The sequence below is a fragment of the Hemiscyllium ocellatum genome, assembly GCF_020745735.1.
Source record: "Hemiscyllium ocellatum isolate sHemOce1 chromosome 50 unlocalized genomic scaffold, sHemOce1.pat.X.cur. SUPER_50_unloc_3, whole genome shotgun sequence".
Lineage (NCBI taxonomy): Eukaryota > Metazoa > Chordata > Chondrichthyes > Orectolobiformes > Hemiscylliidae > Hemiscyllium > Hemiscyllium ocellatum.
Genome location: NW_026867586.1, coordinates 44,322 through 60,843, shown reverse-complemented (window position 1 = coordinate 60,843; position 16,522 = coordinate 44,322).

Sequence of the window (16,522 nt, the reverse complement as noted above, 5' to 3'; positions counted from 1 at the left end):
CCCATCGAATCCACACCAACCCTAAACCACCAACACCTGAGGCACTGAAAGGCGATACATAGATGCAAGTTCTTCAGCTTGCCAGAGCAAGCCAGAAACTGACCCTTCGGTCCAACCCGACCACACTGACCAGATATCCCAAACTAATCCAGTCCCACTTGCCAGCACCCGGCCCATATCCCTCCAAACCCTTCCTATTCATATATACATCCAGATGCCTCTTAAATGTTGTCATTGTACCAGCCTCCACCACTTCCTCTGGCAGCTCGTTCCATACACGTACCACCCTCTGGGGGAAAACATTGCCCCATAGGACCTTTTCCCCTCTCACCTTAAACCTATGCCCCTCTAGTTCTGGACTCCCCCCACCCCAGGGGGAAAAGACCTTGTCTATTTACCCTATCCATGCCCCTCATGGTTTTATAAACCTCTATAAGGTCACCCCTCAGCCTCCGACGCTCCAGGGAAAACAGCCCCAGCCTGTTCAGCCTCTCCCTGTAGCTCAAACCCTCCAACATCCTTGTCAATCTTTTCTGGACCCTTTCAAGTTTCACAACATCTTTCCGATAGGAAGGAGACCAGAATTGCACGCAATATTCCAACAGTGGCCTAACCAATGTCCTGTACAGCCACAACATGACCTCCCAACTCCTGTACTCAATACTCTGACCAATGAAGGTAAGCATACCAAACGCTGCCTTCACTATCCTAAATAAGGATTTACAGTTATTCACAGAACAGACACAGACCCGAGGGTCCAACTAGTGCTTGACATAATCCCCAAACTAAACGAGTCTCATACCTGCCCTGTCCTGGCCCCTATCCCTTTCTTGTTCCCAGACTGAGCCAAATGCCTTTTAAACATTGTGACTGTCCCCGAGATGTTCATTCCACACACGCACCACCCTCTGGGTAAAAACATTTGCCCCTCCTGTCTTTTATAAATCTCTCTCCTCTTACCTGAAAAATGCGCTCCGTGAGTCCTGAAATTCCTTTTCCGAGGAAAAAGGACGACTCGCGTTAACTCTGTCTCTCCCCCTCATGACCTGACAACCACCAGCGCTCCGAAAGCGAGCGCTTCCAAATAAACCTGTCAGGATTATAACCGGGCGCAGTGGGATTTTTACATTTTCTCCCACCCAAGTCGAACACCGGCACCTCCTCATTACTTGATAAACCTCTATCAGCGTCCGACTTCCACCCACGGACTCGGTCGACCCTCCCCGCTGAGACAGAAAGCTAGCCAACATCGTCAATACCCCGCTGAACCGCACCAATTCACACTTCGCAGCGCACAAGGTACTGAAACTGAAATACGCAGACTGACAGATTCAAGAGCAGCGTCTTGGTACTGCGGAGATGTCAGAGAAAGGTTCTGATTGGATGGACGGCGTTGCCGGCGGTGGTGGTGGAAGCAGTCACGAGGGACACAGAAGCGACTGCTGGACACGCACAGGGTCGGCGGTGAGTTGAGGGGTGCGTAGGTTAGGTTATTTAACTTGACATTCGGAATAATCCTCGGCACAACATCATGGGCCAAAGGGCCTGTTGTGTGCTGTACTGTTCCATGTTCTGATGGATGATAATAAGATGTAGGGTCTGCTGGTGAGTTTGATCTGAGAGGAGGATAAAAGGTCAGCAAGACATCGAGGGGCGAAGGGCCAGCACTGTTCGATGTTCCATGTTATCAGAGTTCAGAAAAGGGACCTCTCAAACCTCGCACTTTACGCAGTTTCACCGCAGCCTTTCCTCCCTCGGCCATTTTGCTACAACACCCCTTGCATGGTATGAACCGCCGATACTGCACACAATACAACACTTTTCACAGTCCCTGGGCACGCGGAATAAGGAGAATCAAGTCAACATTACACTAATCTAGGGTCACAGGCTAAAACCCAGGGTCACAGACTGATACCCAGGGTCACAGACTGATACCCAGGGTCACAGACTGATACCCAGTCTCACAGACTATTACCCAGGGTCACAGACTGATACCCAGGGTCACAGACTGATACCCAGGGTCACAGACTAATACCCAGGGTCACAGACTGATACCCAGTCTCACAGACTGATTCCCAGGGTCACAGACTAATACCCAGGGTCACAGACTGATACCCAGCCTCACAGACTGACACCCAGGGTCACAGACTAATTCCCAGAGTCACAGACTGATACCCAGGGTCACAGACTGATACCCAGCCTCACAGACTAATACCCAGGGTCACAGACTGATACCCAGGGTCACAGACTGATACCCAGTCTCACAGACTGATACCCAGGGTCACAGACTGATACCCAGGGTCACAGACTAATACCCAGGGTCACAGACTGATACCCAGTCTCACAGACTAATACCCAGTCTCACAGACTGATACCCAGGGTCACAGACTGATACCCAGGGTCACAGACTAATACCCAGTCTCACAGACTGATACCCAGGGTCACAGACTGATACCCAGGGTCACAGACTGATACCCAGGGTCACAGACTAATACCCAGTCTCACAGACTCATACCCAGGGTCACAGACTCATACCCAGTCTCACAGACTGATACCCAGCCTCACAGACTAATACCCAGGGTCACAGACTGATACCCAGTCTCACAGACTGATACCCAGGGTCACAGACTGATACCCAGGGTCACAGACTAATACCCAGGGTCACAGACTGATACCCAGTCTCACAGACTGATACCCAGGGTCACAGACTGATACCCAGTCTCACAGACTGATACCCAGGGTCACAGACTGATACCCAGGGTCACAGACTAATACCCAGGGTCACAGACTAATACCCAGGGTCACAGACTGATACCCAGGGTCACAGACTGATACCCAGTCTCACAGACTGATACCCAGGGTCACAGACTGATACCCAGGGTCACAGACTAATACCCAGTCTCACAGACTGATACCCAGGGTCACAGACTGATACCCAGTCTCACAGACTAATTCCCAGGGTCACAGACTCATACCCAGGGTCACAGACTCATACCCAGGGTCACAGACTCATACCCAGTCTCACAGACTCATACCCAGTCTCACAGACTCATACCCAGTCTCACAGACTCATACCCAGTCTCACAGACTCATACCCAGCCTCACAGACTGATACCCAGGGTCACAGACTGATACCCAGGGTCACTGACTGATACCCAGGGTCACAGACTGATACCCAGTCTCACAGACTGATACCCAGGGTCACAGACTAATACCCAGGGTCACAGACTGATACCCAGTCTCACAGACTGATACCCAGGGTCACAGGCTGATACCCAGGGTCACAAACTAATACCCAGTCTCATAGATTGATACCCAGGGTCAAAGACTGATACCCAGTCTCACAGACTAATACCCAGTCTCACAGACTAATACCCAGGGTCACAGACTGATACCCAGGGTCACAGACTGATACCCAGGGTCACAGACTGATACCCAGTCTCACAGACTGATACCCAGGGTCACAGACTGATACCCAGGGTCACAGACTGATACCCAGGGTCACAGACTAATACCCAGGGTCACAGACTGATACCCAGCCTCACAGACTAATACCCAGGGTCACAGACTGATACCCAGGGTCACAGACTGATACCCAGGGTCACAGACTGATACCCAGTCTCACAGACTGATACCCAGGGTCACAGACTGATACCCAGGGTCACAGACTGATACCCAGGGTCACAGACTAATACCCAGGGTCACAGACTGATACCCAGCCTCACAGACTAATACCCAGGGTCACAGACTGATACCCAGGGTCACAGACTGATACCCAGTCTCACAGACTGATACCCAGGGTCACAGGCTAATACCCAGGGTCACAGGCTAATACCCAGGGGCACAGACTAATACCCAGTCTCATAGATTGATACCCAGGGTCAAAGACTAATACCCAGTCTCACAGACTAATACCCAGGGTCACAGACTAATACCCAGTCTCACAGACTAATACCCAGTCTCACAGACTGATACCCAGTCTCACAGACTGATACCCAGGGTCACAGACTGATACCCAGGGTCACAGACTGATACCCAGTCTCACAGACTGACACCCAGGGTCACAGACTGACACCCAGGGTCACAGACTGATACCCAGTCTCACAGACTAATACCCAGGGTGACAGACTAATTCCCAGGGTCACAGACTAATACCCAGGGTCACAGACTGATACGCAGTCTCACAGACTATTACCCAGGGTCAAAGACTGATACACAGTCTCACAGACTAATACCCAGGGTCACAGACTATTACCCAGGGTCACAGACTAATACCCAGTCTCATAGATTGATACCCAGGGTCAAAGACTGATACCCAGTCTCACAGACTAATACCCAGGGTCACAGACTAATACCCAGTCTCACAGACTAATACCCAGTCTCACAGACTAATACCCAGGGTCACAGACTGATACCCAGGGTCACAGACTGACACCCAGTCTCACAGACTGACACCCAGGGTCACAGACTGACACCCAGTCTCACAGACTAATACCCAGGGTCACAGACTGATACCCAGGGTCACAGACTGATACCCAGTCTCACAGACTGATACCCAGGGTCACAGACTAATACCCAGGGTCACAGACTGATACCCAGTCTCACAGACTGATACCCAGGGTCACAGGCTGATACCCAGGGTCACAAACTAATACCCAGTCTCATAGATTGATACCCAGGGTCAAAGACTGATACCCAGTCTCACAGACTAATACCCAGTCTCACAGACTAATACCCAGGGTCACAGACTGATACCCAGGGTCACAGACTGATACCCAGGGTCACAGACTGATACCCAGTCTCACAGACTGATACCCAGGGTCACAGACTGATACCCAGGGTCACAGACTGATACCCAGGGTCACAGACTAATACCCAGGGTCACAGACTGATACCCAGCCTCACAGACTAATACCCAGGGTCACAGACTGATACCCAGGGTCACAGACTGATACCCAGGGTCACAGACTGATACCCAGTGTCACAGACTGATACCCAGGGTCACAGACTGATACCCAGGGTCACAGACTGATACCCAGGGTCACAGACTAATACCCAGGGTCACAGACTGATACCCAGCCTCACAGACTAATACCCAGGGTCACAGACTGATACCCAGGGTCACAGACTGATACCCAGTCTCACAGACTGATACCCAGGGTCACAGGCTAATACCCAGGGTCACAGGCTAATACCCAGGGGCACAGACTAATACCCAGTCTCATAGATTGATACCCAGGGTCAAAGACTAATACCCAGTCTCACAGACTAATACCCAGGGTCACAGACTAATACCCAGTCTCACAGACTAATACCCAGTCTCACAGACTGATACCCAGTCTCACAGACTGATACCCAGGGTCACAGACTGATACCCAGGGTCACAGACTGATACCCAGTCTCACAGACTGACACCCAGGGTCACAGACTGACACCCAGGGTCACAGACTGATACCCAGTCTCACAGACTAATACCCAGGGTGACAGACTAATTCCCAGGGTCACAGACTAATACCCAGGGTCACAGACTGATACGCAGTCTCACAGACTATTACCCAGGGTCAAAGACTGATACACAGTCTCACAGACTAATACCCAGGGTCACAGACTATTACCCAGGGTCACAGACTAATACCCAGTCTCATAGATTGATACCCAGGGTCAAAGACTGATACCCAGTCTCACAGACTAATACCCAGGGTCACAGACTAATACCCAGTCTCACAGACTAATACCCAGTCTCACAGACTAATACCCAGGGTCACAGACTGATACCCAGGGTCACAGACTGACACCCAGTCTCACAGACTGACACCCAGGGTCACAGACTGACACCCAGTCTCACAGACTAATACCCAGGGTCACAGACTAATACCCAGGGTCACAGACTGATACCCAGGGTCACAGACTGATACCCAGTCTCACAGACGAATTCCCAGGGTCACAGACGAATTCCCAGGGTCACAGGCTAATACCCAGGGTCACAGGCTAATACCCAGTCTCATAGATTGATACCCAGGGTCAAAGACTGATACCCAGTCTCACAGACTAATACCCAGTCTCACAGACTAATACCCAGTCTCATAGATTGATACCCAGGGTCAAAGACTGATACCCAGTCTCACAGACTAATACGCAGGGTCACAGACTAATACCCAGGGTCACAGACTAATACCCAGTCTCACAGACTGATACCCAGTCTCACAGACTGATACCCAGGGTCACAGACTGATACCCAGGGTCACAGACTGATACCCAGTCTCACAGACTGATACCCAGGGTCACAGACTGATACCCAGGGTCACAGACTAATACCCAGTCTCACAGACTGATACCCAGGGTCACAGACTAATACCCAGTCTCACAGACTAATACCCAGTCTCACAGACTAATACCTAGACTCACAGACTAATACCCAGGGTCACAGACTAATACCTAGGGTCACATACTGACACCCAGGGTCACAGACTGATACCCAGTCTCACAGACTGACACCCAGTCTCACAGACTGACACCCAGTCTAACAGACTGACACCCAGTCTAACAGACTGACACCCAGTCTCACAGACTGACACCCAGTCTCACAGACTAATACCCAGTCTCACAGACTGATACCCAGTCTCACAGACTGATACCCAGTCTCACAGACTGATACCCAGTCTCACAGACTAATACCCAGTCTCACAGACTGATACCCAGTCTCATAGACTGATACGCAGGGTCACAGACTGATACCCAGGGTCACAGACTGATACCCAGGGTCACAGACTAATACACAGTCTCACAGACTGATACACAGTCTCACAGACTAATACACAGTCTCACAGACTAATACCCAGGGTCACAGACTGATACCCAGGGTCACAGACTAATACCCAGGGTCACAGACTGATACCCAGGGTCACAGACTGATACCCAGTCTCACAGACTAATACCCAGTCTCACAGACTAATACCCAGGGTCACAGACTAATACCCAGGGTCACAGACTGATATCCAGTCTCACAGACTGATACCCAGGGTCACAGACTAATACCCAGGGTCACAGACTGATACCCAGGGTCACAGACTGATACCCAGGGTCAAAGACTGATACCCAGGGTCACAGACTGATACCCAGTCTCACAGACTAATACCCAGTCTCACAGACTAATACCCAGGGTCACAGACTAATACCCAGGGTCACAGACTGATACCCAGGGTCACAGACTGATACCCAGTCTCACAGACGAATTCCCAGGGTCACAGACGAATTCCCAGGGTCACAGGCTAATTCCCAGGGTCACAGGCTAATTCCCAGGGTCACAGGCTAATACCCAGGGTCACAGACTAATACCCAGTCTCATAGATTGATACCCAGGGTCAAAGACTGATACCCAGTCTCACAGACTAATGCCCAGTCTCACAGACTGATACCCTTCCTCATAGATTGATACCCAGGGTCAAAGACTGATACCCAGTCTCACAGACTAATACCAGGGTCACAGACTAATACCCAGGGTCACAGACTAATACCCAGTCTCACAGACTGATACCCAGTCTCACAGACTGATACCCAGTCTCACAGACTGATACCCAGGGTCACAGACTAATACCCAGTCTCACAGACTGATACCCAGGGTCACAGACTAATACCCAGTCTCACAGACTAATACCCAGTCTCACAGACTAATACCCAGTCTCACAGACTAATACCCAGGGTTACAGACTAATACCCAGGGTTACAGACTAATACCCAGGGTCACAGTCTAATACCCAGTCTCACAGACTAATACCCAGGGTCACAGACTAATACCTAGTCTCACAGACTAATACCCAGGGTCACAGACTAATACCTAGGGTCACATACTGACACCCAGGGTCACAGACTGATACCCAGTCTCACAGACTGACACCCAGTCTCACAGACTGACACCCAGTCTCACAGACTAATACCCAGTCTCACAGACTGATACCCAGTCTCACAGACTGATACCCAGTCTCACAGACTGATACCCAGTCTCACAGACTAATACCCAGTCTCACAGACTGATACCCAGTCTCATAGACTGATACCCAGGGTCACAGACTGATACCCAGGGTCACAGACTGATACCCAGGGTCACAGACTAATACACAGTCTCACAGACTAATACCCAGGGTCACAGACTGATACCCAGGGTCACAGACTAATACCCAGGGTCACAGACTGATACCCAGTCTCACAGACTAATACCCAGTCTCACAGACTAATACCCAGGGTCACAGACTAATACCCAGTCTCACAGACTGATATCCAGTCTCACAGACTGATACCCAGGGTCACAGGCTAATACCCAGTGTCACAGGCTAATACCCAGTCTCATAGATTGATACCCAGGGTCAAAGACTGATACCCAGTCTCACAGACTAATACCCAGTCTCACAGACTAATACCCAGGGTCACAGACTGATACCCAGTCTCACAGACTGATACCCAGGGTCACAGACTGATACCCAGGGTCACAGACTGATACTCAGGGTCACAGACTGATACCCAGGGTCAGAAACTGATAGCCAGGGTCACAGACTGATACCCAGACTCACAGACTGATACCCAGTCTCACAGACTAATACCCAGGGTCACAGACTAATACCCAGGGTCACAGACTAATACCCAGGGTCACAGACTGATACCCAGTCTCACAGACTGATACCCAGGGTCACAGACTGATACCCAGGGTCACAGACTGATACCCAGTCTCACAGACTGATACCCAGTCTCACAGACTAATACCCAGTCTCACAGACTGATACCCAGTCTCACAGACTGATACCCAGTCTCACAGACTGATACCCAGTCTCACAGATTGATACCGAGTCTCACAGACTGATACCCAGGGTCACAGACTGATACCCAGTCTCACAGACTAATACCCAGTCCCACAGACTAATACCCAGTCCCACAGACTGATACCCAGGGTCACAGACTGATACCCAGTCTCACAGACTAATACCCAGGGTCACAGACTGATACCCAGGGTCACAGACTGATACCCAGGGTCACAGACTAATACACAGTCTCACAGACTAATACCCAGGGTCACAGACTGATACCCAGGGTCACAGACTAATACCCAGGGTCACAGACTGATACCCAGTCTCACAGACTAATACCCAGTCTCACAGACTAATACCCAGGGTCACAGACTAATACCCAGTCTCACAGACTGATATCCAGTCTCACAGACTGATACCCAGGGTCACAGGCTAATACCCAGTGTCACAGGCTAATACCCAGTCTCATAGATTGATACCCAGGGTCAAAGACTGATACCCAGTCTCACAGACTAATACCCAGTCTCACAGACTAATACCCAGGGTCACAGACTGATACCCAGTCTCACAGACTGATACCCAGGGTCACAGACTGATACCCAGGGTCACAGACTGATACTCAGGGTCACAGACTGATACCCAGGGTCAGAAACTGATAGCCAGGGTCACAGACTGATACCCAGACTCACAGACTGATACCCAGTCTCACAGACTAATACCCAGGGTCACAGACTAATACCCAGGGTCACAGACTAATACCCAGGGTCACAGACTGATACCCAGTCTCACAGACTGATACCCAGGGTCACAGACTGATACCCAGGGTCACAGACTGATACCCAGTCTCACAGACTGATACCCAGTCTCACAGACTAATACCCAGTCTCACAGACTGATACCCAGTCTCACAGACTGATACCCAGTCTCACAGATTGATACCGAGTCTCACAGACTGATACCCAGGGTCACAGACTGATACCCAGTCTCACAGACTAATACCCAGTCCCACAGACTAATACCCAGTCCCACAGACTGATACCCAGGGTCACAGACTGATACCCAGTCTCACAGACTAATACCCAGGGTCACAGACTAATACCCAGGGTCACAGACTAATACCCAGGGTCACAGACTGATACCCAGTCTCACAGACTGATACCCAGGGTCACAGACTGATACCCAGGGTCACAGACTGATACCCAGTCTCACAGACTAATACCCAGTCTCACAGACTAATACCCAGTCTCACAGACTGATACCCAGTCTCACAGACTGATACCCAGTCTCACAGATTGATACCGAGTCTCACAGACTGATACCCAGGGTCACAGACTGATACCCAGTCTCACAGACTAATACCCAGTCCCACAGACTAATACCCAGTCCCACAGACTGATACCCAGGGTCACAGACTGATACCCAGGGTCACAGACTGATACCCAGTCTCACAGACGGATACCCAGGGTCACAGACGGATACCCAGGGTCACAGACTAATACCCAGGGTCACAGACTAATACCCAGGGTCACAGACTGATAGCCAGGGTCACAGACTGACACCCAGTCTCACAGACTGATACCCAGTCTCACAGACTAATACCCAGGGTGACAGACTGATACCCAGTCTCACAGACTGATACCCAGGGTCACAGACTAATACCCAGTCTCACAGACTAATACCCAGTCTCACAGACTGATACCGAGTCTCACAGACTGATACCCAGGGTCACAGACTGATACCCAGTCTCATAGATTGATACCCAGGGTCAAAGACTGATACCCAGGCTCACAGACTAATACCCAGGGTCACAGACTAATACCCAGGGTCACAAACTGATAGCCAGGGTCACAGACTGATACCCAGTCTCACAGACTGACACCCAGGGTCACAGACTGACACCCAGGGTCACAGACTGACACCCAGTCTCACAGACTAATACCCAGGGTCACAAACTAATACCCAGTCTCACAGACTGATACCCAGGGTCACACACTAATACCCAGGGTCACAGACTAATACCCAGTCTCACAGGCTAATACCCAGTCTCACAGACTGATATCCAGGGTCACAGACTAATACCCAGTCTCACAGACTAATACCCAGGGTCACAGACTAATACCCAGTCTCACAGACTAATACCCAGTCTCACAGACTGATATCCAGGGTCACAGACTAATACCCAGTCTCACAGACTAATACCCAGTCTCACAGACTGATATCCAGGGTCACAGACTAGTACCCAGTCTCACAGACTAATACCCAGGGTCACAGACTAATACCCAGTCTCACAGACTAATACCCAGTCTCACAGACTAATACCCAGGGTCACAGACTAATTCCCAGGGTCACAGACAAATTCCCAGGGTCACAGACTGATACCCAGGGTCACAGACTGATACCTAGTCTCACAGACTAATACACAGGGTCACAGACTAATACCTAGGGTCACATACTGACACCCAGGGTCACAGACTAATACCCAGTCTCACAGACTGATAGCCAGGGTCACAGATTAATACCCAGTCTCACAGACTAATACCCAGGGTTACAGACTAATACCCAGGGTCACAGACTAATACCCAGTCTCACAGACTAATACCCAGGGTCACAGACTGATACCCAGTCTCACAGACTGATACCCAGGGTCACAGGCTAATACCCAGGGTCACAGGCTAATACCCAGTCTCATAGATTGATACCCAGGGTCAAAGACTGATACCCAGTCTCACAGACTAATACCCTGTCTCACAGACTAATACCCTGTCTCACAGACTAATACCCAGGGTCACAGACTAATACCCAGGGTCACAGACTGATACCCAGTCTCACAGACTGATACCCAGGGTCACAGACAAATACCCAGGGTCACAAACTGATACCCAGGGTCACAAACTGATACCCAGGGTCAAAGACTGATACCCAGTCTCACAGACTAATACCCAGGGTCACAGACTGATACCTAGTCTCACAGACAGATACCCAGGGTCACAGACTAATACCCAGGGTCACAAACTGATAGCCAGGGTTACAGACTGATACCCAGTCTCACAGACTAATACCCAGTCTCACAGACTGATACCCAGGGTCACAGACTGATACCCAGGGTCACAGACTAATACCCAGTCTCACAGACTAATACCCAGTCCCACAGACTGATACCCAGTCCCACAGACTGATACCCAGGGTCACAGACTGATACCCAGGGTCACAGACTGATACCCAGGGTCACAGACTAATACCCAGGGTCACAGACTGATACCCAGTCTCACAGACTGACACCCAGGGTCACAGACTGACACCCAGTCTCACAGACTGACACCCAGTCTCACATACTAATACCCAGGGTCACAGACTAATACCCAGAGTCACAGACTGATACCCAGTCTCACAGACTGATACCCAGGGTCACAGACTAATACCCAGTCTCACAGACTAATACCCAGTCTCACAGACTAATACCTAGTCTCACAGACTGATACCCAGTCTCACAGACTAATACCCAGTCCCACAGACTAATACCCAGTCCCACAGACTGATACCCAGTCCCACAGACTGATACCCAGTCCCACAGACTGATACCCAGTCCCACAGACTGATACCCAGTCTCACAGACTGATACCCAGTCTCACAGAGTGATAGCCAGTGTCACAGACTAATACCCAGGGTCACAGACTAATACCCAGGGTCACAGACTAATGCCCAGTCACACAGACTGATACCCAGGGTCACAGACTGACACCCAGGGTCACAGACTGACACCCAGGGTCACAGACTGACACCCAGGGCCACAGACTGACACCCAGGGCCACAGACTGATACCCAGGGTCACAGACTGATACCCAGCCTCACAGACTAATTACCCAGTCTCACAGACTAATACCCAGGGTCACAGACTAATACCCAGTCTCACAGAATGATACCCAGTCTCACAGAATGATACCCAGTCTCACAGACTAATACCCAGGGTCACAGACTAATACCCAGTCTCACAGACTAATACCCAGTCTCACAGACTGATATCCAGGGTCACAGACTAATACCCAGGGTCACACACTAATACCCAGGGTCACAGACTGATACCCAGTCTCACAGACTGATACCCAGGGTCACCGACTGATACCCAGTCTCACAGACTGATACCCAGGGTCACAGACTGATACCCAGGGTCACAGACTAATACCCAGTCTCACAGACTGATACCCAGTCTCACAGACTAATACCCAGTCTCACAGACTAATTCCCAGGGTCACAGACAAATTCCCAGGGTCACAGACAAATTCCCAGGGTCACAGACTGATACCCAGGGTCACAGACTGATACCCAGGGTCACAGACTAATACCTAGTCTCACAGACTAATACCCAGGGTCACAGACTAATACCTAGGGTCACATACTGACACCCAGGGTCACAGACTAATACCCAGTCTCACAGACTGATAGCCAGGGTCACAGATTAATACCCAGTCTCACAGACTAATACCCAGGGTTACAGACTAATACCCAGGGTCACAGACTAATACCCAGTCTCACAGACTAATACCCAGGGTCACAGACTAATACCCAGGGTCACAGACTGATACCCAGGGTCACAGACTAATACCCAGGGTCACAGACTGATACCCAGTCTCACAGACTGATACCCAGGGTCACAGGCTAATACCCAGGGTCACAGGCTAATACCCAGTCTCATAGATTGATACCCAGGGTCAAAGACTGATACCCAGTCTCACAGACTAATACCCTGTCTCACAGACTAATACCCTGTCTCACAGACTAATACCCAGGGTCACAGACTAATACCCAGGGTCACAGACTGATACCCAGTCTCACAGACTGATACCCAGGGTCACAGACAAATACCCAGGGTCACAAACTGATACCCAGGGTCACAAACTGATACCCAGGGTCACAGACTGATACCTAGTCTCACAGACTGATACCCAGGGTCACAGACTAATACCCAGGGTCACAAACTGATAGCCAGGGTTACAGACTGATACCCAGTCTCACAGACTAATACCCAGTCTCACAGACTGATACCCAGGGTCACAGACTGATACCCAGGGTCACAGACTAATACCCAGTCTCACAGACTAATACCCAGTCCCACAGACTGATACCCAGTCCCACAGACTGATACCCAGGGTCACAGACTAATACCCAGGGTCACAGACGGATACCCAGGGTCACAGACTGATACCCAGTCTCACAGACTGACACCCAGGGTCACAGACTGACACCCAGGGTCACAGACTGACACCCAGTCTCACAGACTGACACCCAGTCTCACATACTAATACCCAGGGTCACAGACTAATACCCAGAGTCACAGACTGATACCCAGTCTCACAGACTGATACCCAGGGTCACAGACTAATACCCAGTCTCACAGACTGATACCCAGTCTCACAGACTGATACCTAGTCTCACAGACTGATACCCAGTCTCACAGACTAATACCCAGTCCCACAGACTAATACCCAGTCCCACAGACTGATACCCAGTCCCACAGACTGATACCCAGTCCCACAGACTGATACCCAGGGTCACAGACTGATACCCAGTCTCACAGACTGATACCCAGTCTCACAGAGTGATAGCCAGTCTCACAGACTGATAGCCAGTGTCACAGACTAATACCCAGGGTCACAGACTAATGCCCAGTCACACAGACTGATACCCAGGGTCACAGACTGACACCCAGGGTCACAGACTGACACCCAGGGCCACAGACTGACACCCAGGGCCACAGACTGACACCCAGGGTCACAGACTGACACCCAGGGTCACAGACTGATACCCAGGGTCACAGACTAATTACCCAGTCTCACAGACTAATACCCAGGGTCACAGACTAATACCCAGGGTCACAGACTAATACCCAGGGTCACAGACTGATACCCAGTCTCACAGACTGATACCCAGGGTCACAGACAAATACCCAGGGTCACAAACTGATACCCAGGGTCACAAACTGATACCCAGGGTCACAGACTGATACCTAGTCTCACAGACTGATACCCAGGGTCACAGACTAATACCCAGGGTCACAAACTGATAGCCAGGGTTACAGACTGATACCCAGTCTCACAGACTAATACCCAGTCTCACAGACTGATACCCAGGGTCACAGACTGATACCCAGGGTCACAGACTAATACCCAGTCTCACAGACTAATACCCAGTCCCACAGACTGATACCCAGTCCCACAGACTGATACCCAGGGTCACAGACTAATACCCAGGGTCACAGACGGATACCCAGGGTCACAGACTGATACCCAGTCTCACAGACTGACACCCAGGGTCACAGACTGACACCCAGTCTCACAGACTGACACCCAGTCTCACATACTAATACCCAGGGTCACAGACTAATACCCAGAGTCACAGACTGATACCCAGTCTCACAGACTGATACCCAGGGTCACAGACTAATACCCAGTCTCACAGACTGATACCCAGTCTCACAGACTGATACCCAGTCTCACAGACTGATACCTAGTCTCACAGACTGATACCCAGTCTCACAGACTGATACCCAGTCCCACAGACTGATACCCAGTCCCACAGACTGATACCCAGTCCCACAGACTGATACCCAGGGTCACAGACTGATACCCAGTCTCACAGACTGATACCCAGTCTCACAGAGTGATAGCCAGTCTCACAGACTGATAGCCAGTGTCACAGACTAATACCCAGGGTCACAGACTAATGCCCAGTCACACAGACTGATACCCAGGGTCACAGACTGACACCCAGGGTCACAGACTGACACCCAGGGCCACAGACTGACACCCAGGGCCACAGACTGACACCCAGGGCCACAGACTGACACCCAGGGTCACAGAGTGACACCCAGGGTCACAGACTGATACCCAGGGTCACAGACTAATTACCCAGTCTCACAGACTAATACCCAGGGTCACAGACTAATACCCAGTCTCACAGAATGATACCCAGTCTCACAGAATGATACCCAGTCTCACAGACTGATACCCAGGGTCACAGACTGATACCCAGGGTCACAGACTGATACCCAGGGTCACAGACTGATGCCCAGTCTCACAGACTGATACCCAGTCTCACAGACTGATACCCAGGGTTACAGACTAATACCCAGTGTCACAGACTAATACCCAGGGTCACAGACTGATACCCAGTCTCACAGACTAATACCCAGGGTTACAGACTAATACCCAGGGTCACAGACTAATACCCAGTCTCACAGACTGATACCCTGTGTCACAGACTGATACCCAGGGTCACAGACTGATACCCAGGGTCACAGACTGACACCCAGGGTCACAGACTGACACCAAGGGCCACAGACTGACACCCAGGGCCACAGACTGACACCCAGGATAACAGACTGATACCCAGGGTCACAGACTGATACCCAGGGTCACAGACTAATTACCCAGTCTCACAGACTAATACCCAGGGTCACAGACTAATACCCAGTCTCACAGAATGATACCCAGTCTCACAGAATGATACCCAGTCTCACAGACTGATACCCAGGGTCACAGACTGATACCCAGTCTCACAGACTGATACCCAGTCTCACAGACTATTACCCAGGGTCACAGACTGATGCACAGTCTCACAGACTAATACCCAGGGTCACAGACTGATACCCAGGGTCACAGACTGATAGCCAGCGTCACAGACTGATACCCAGGGTCACAGACTGATAGCCAGCGTCAAAGACTGATACCCAG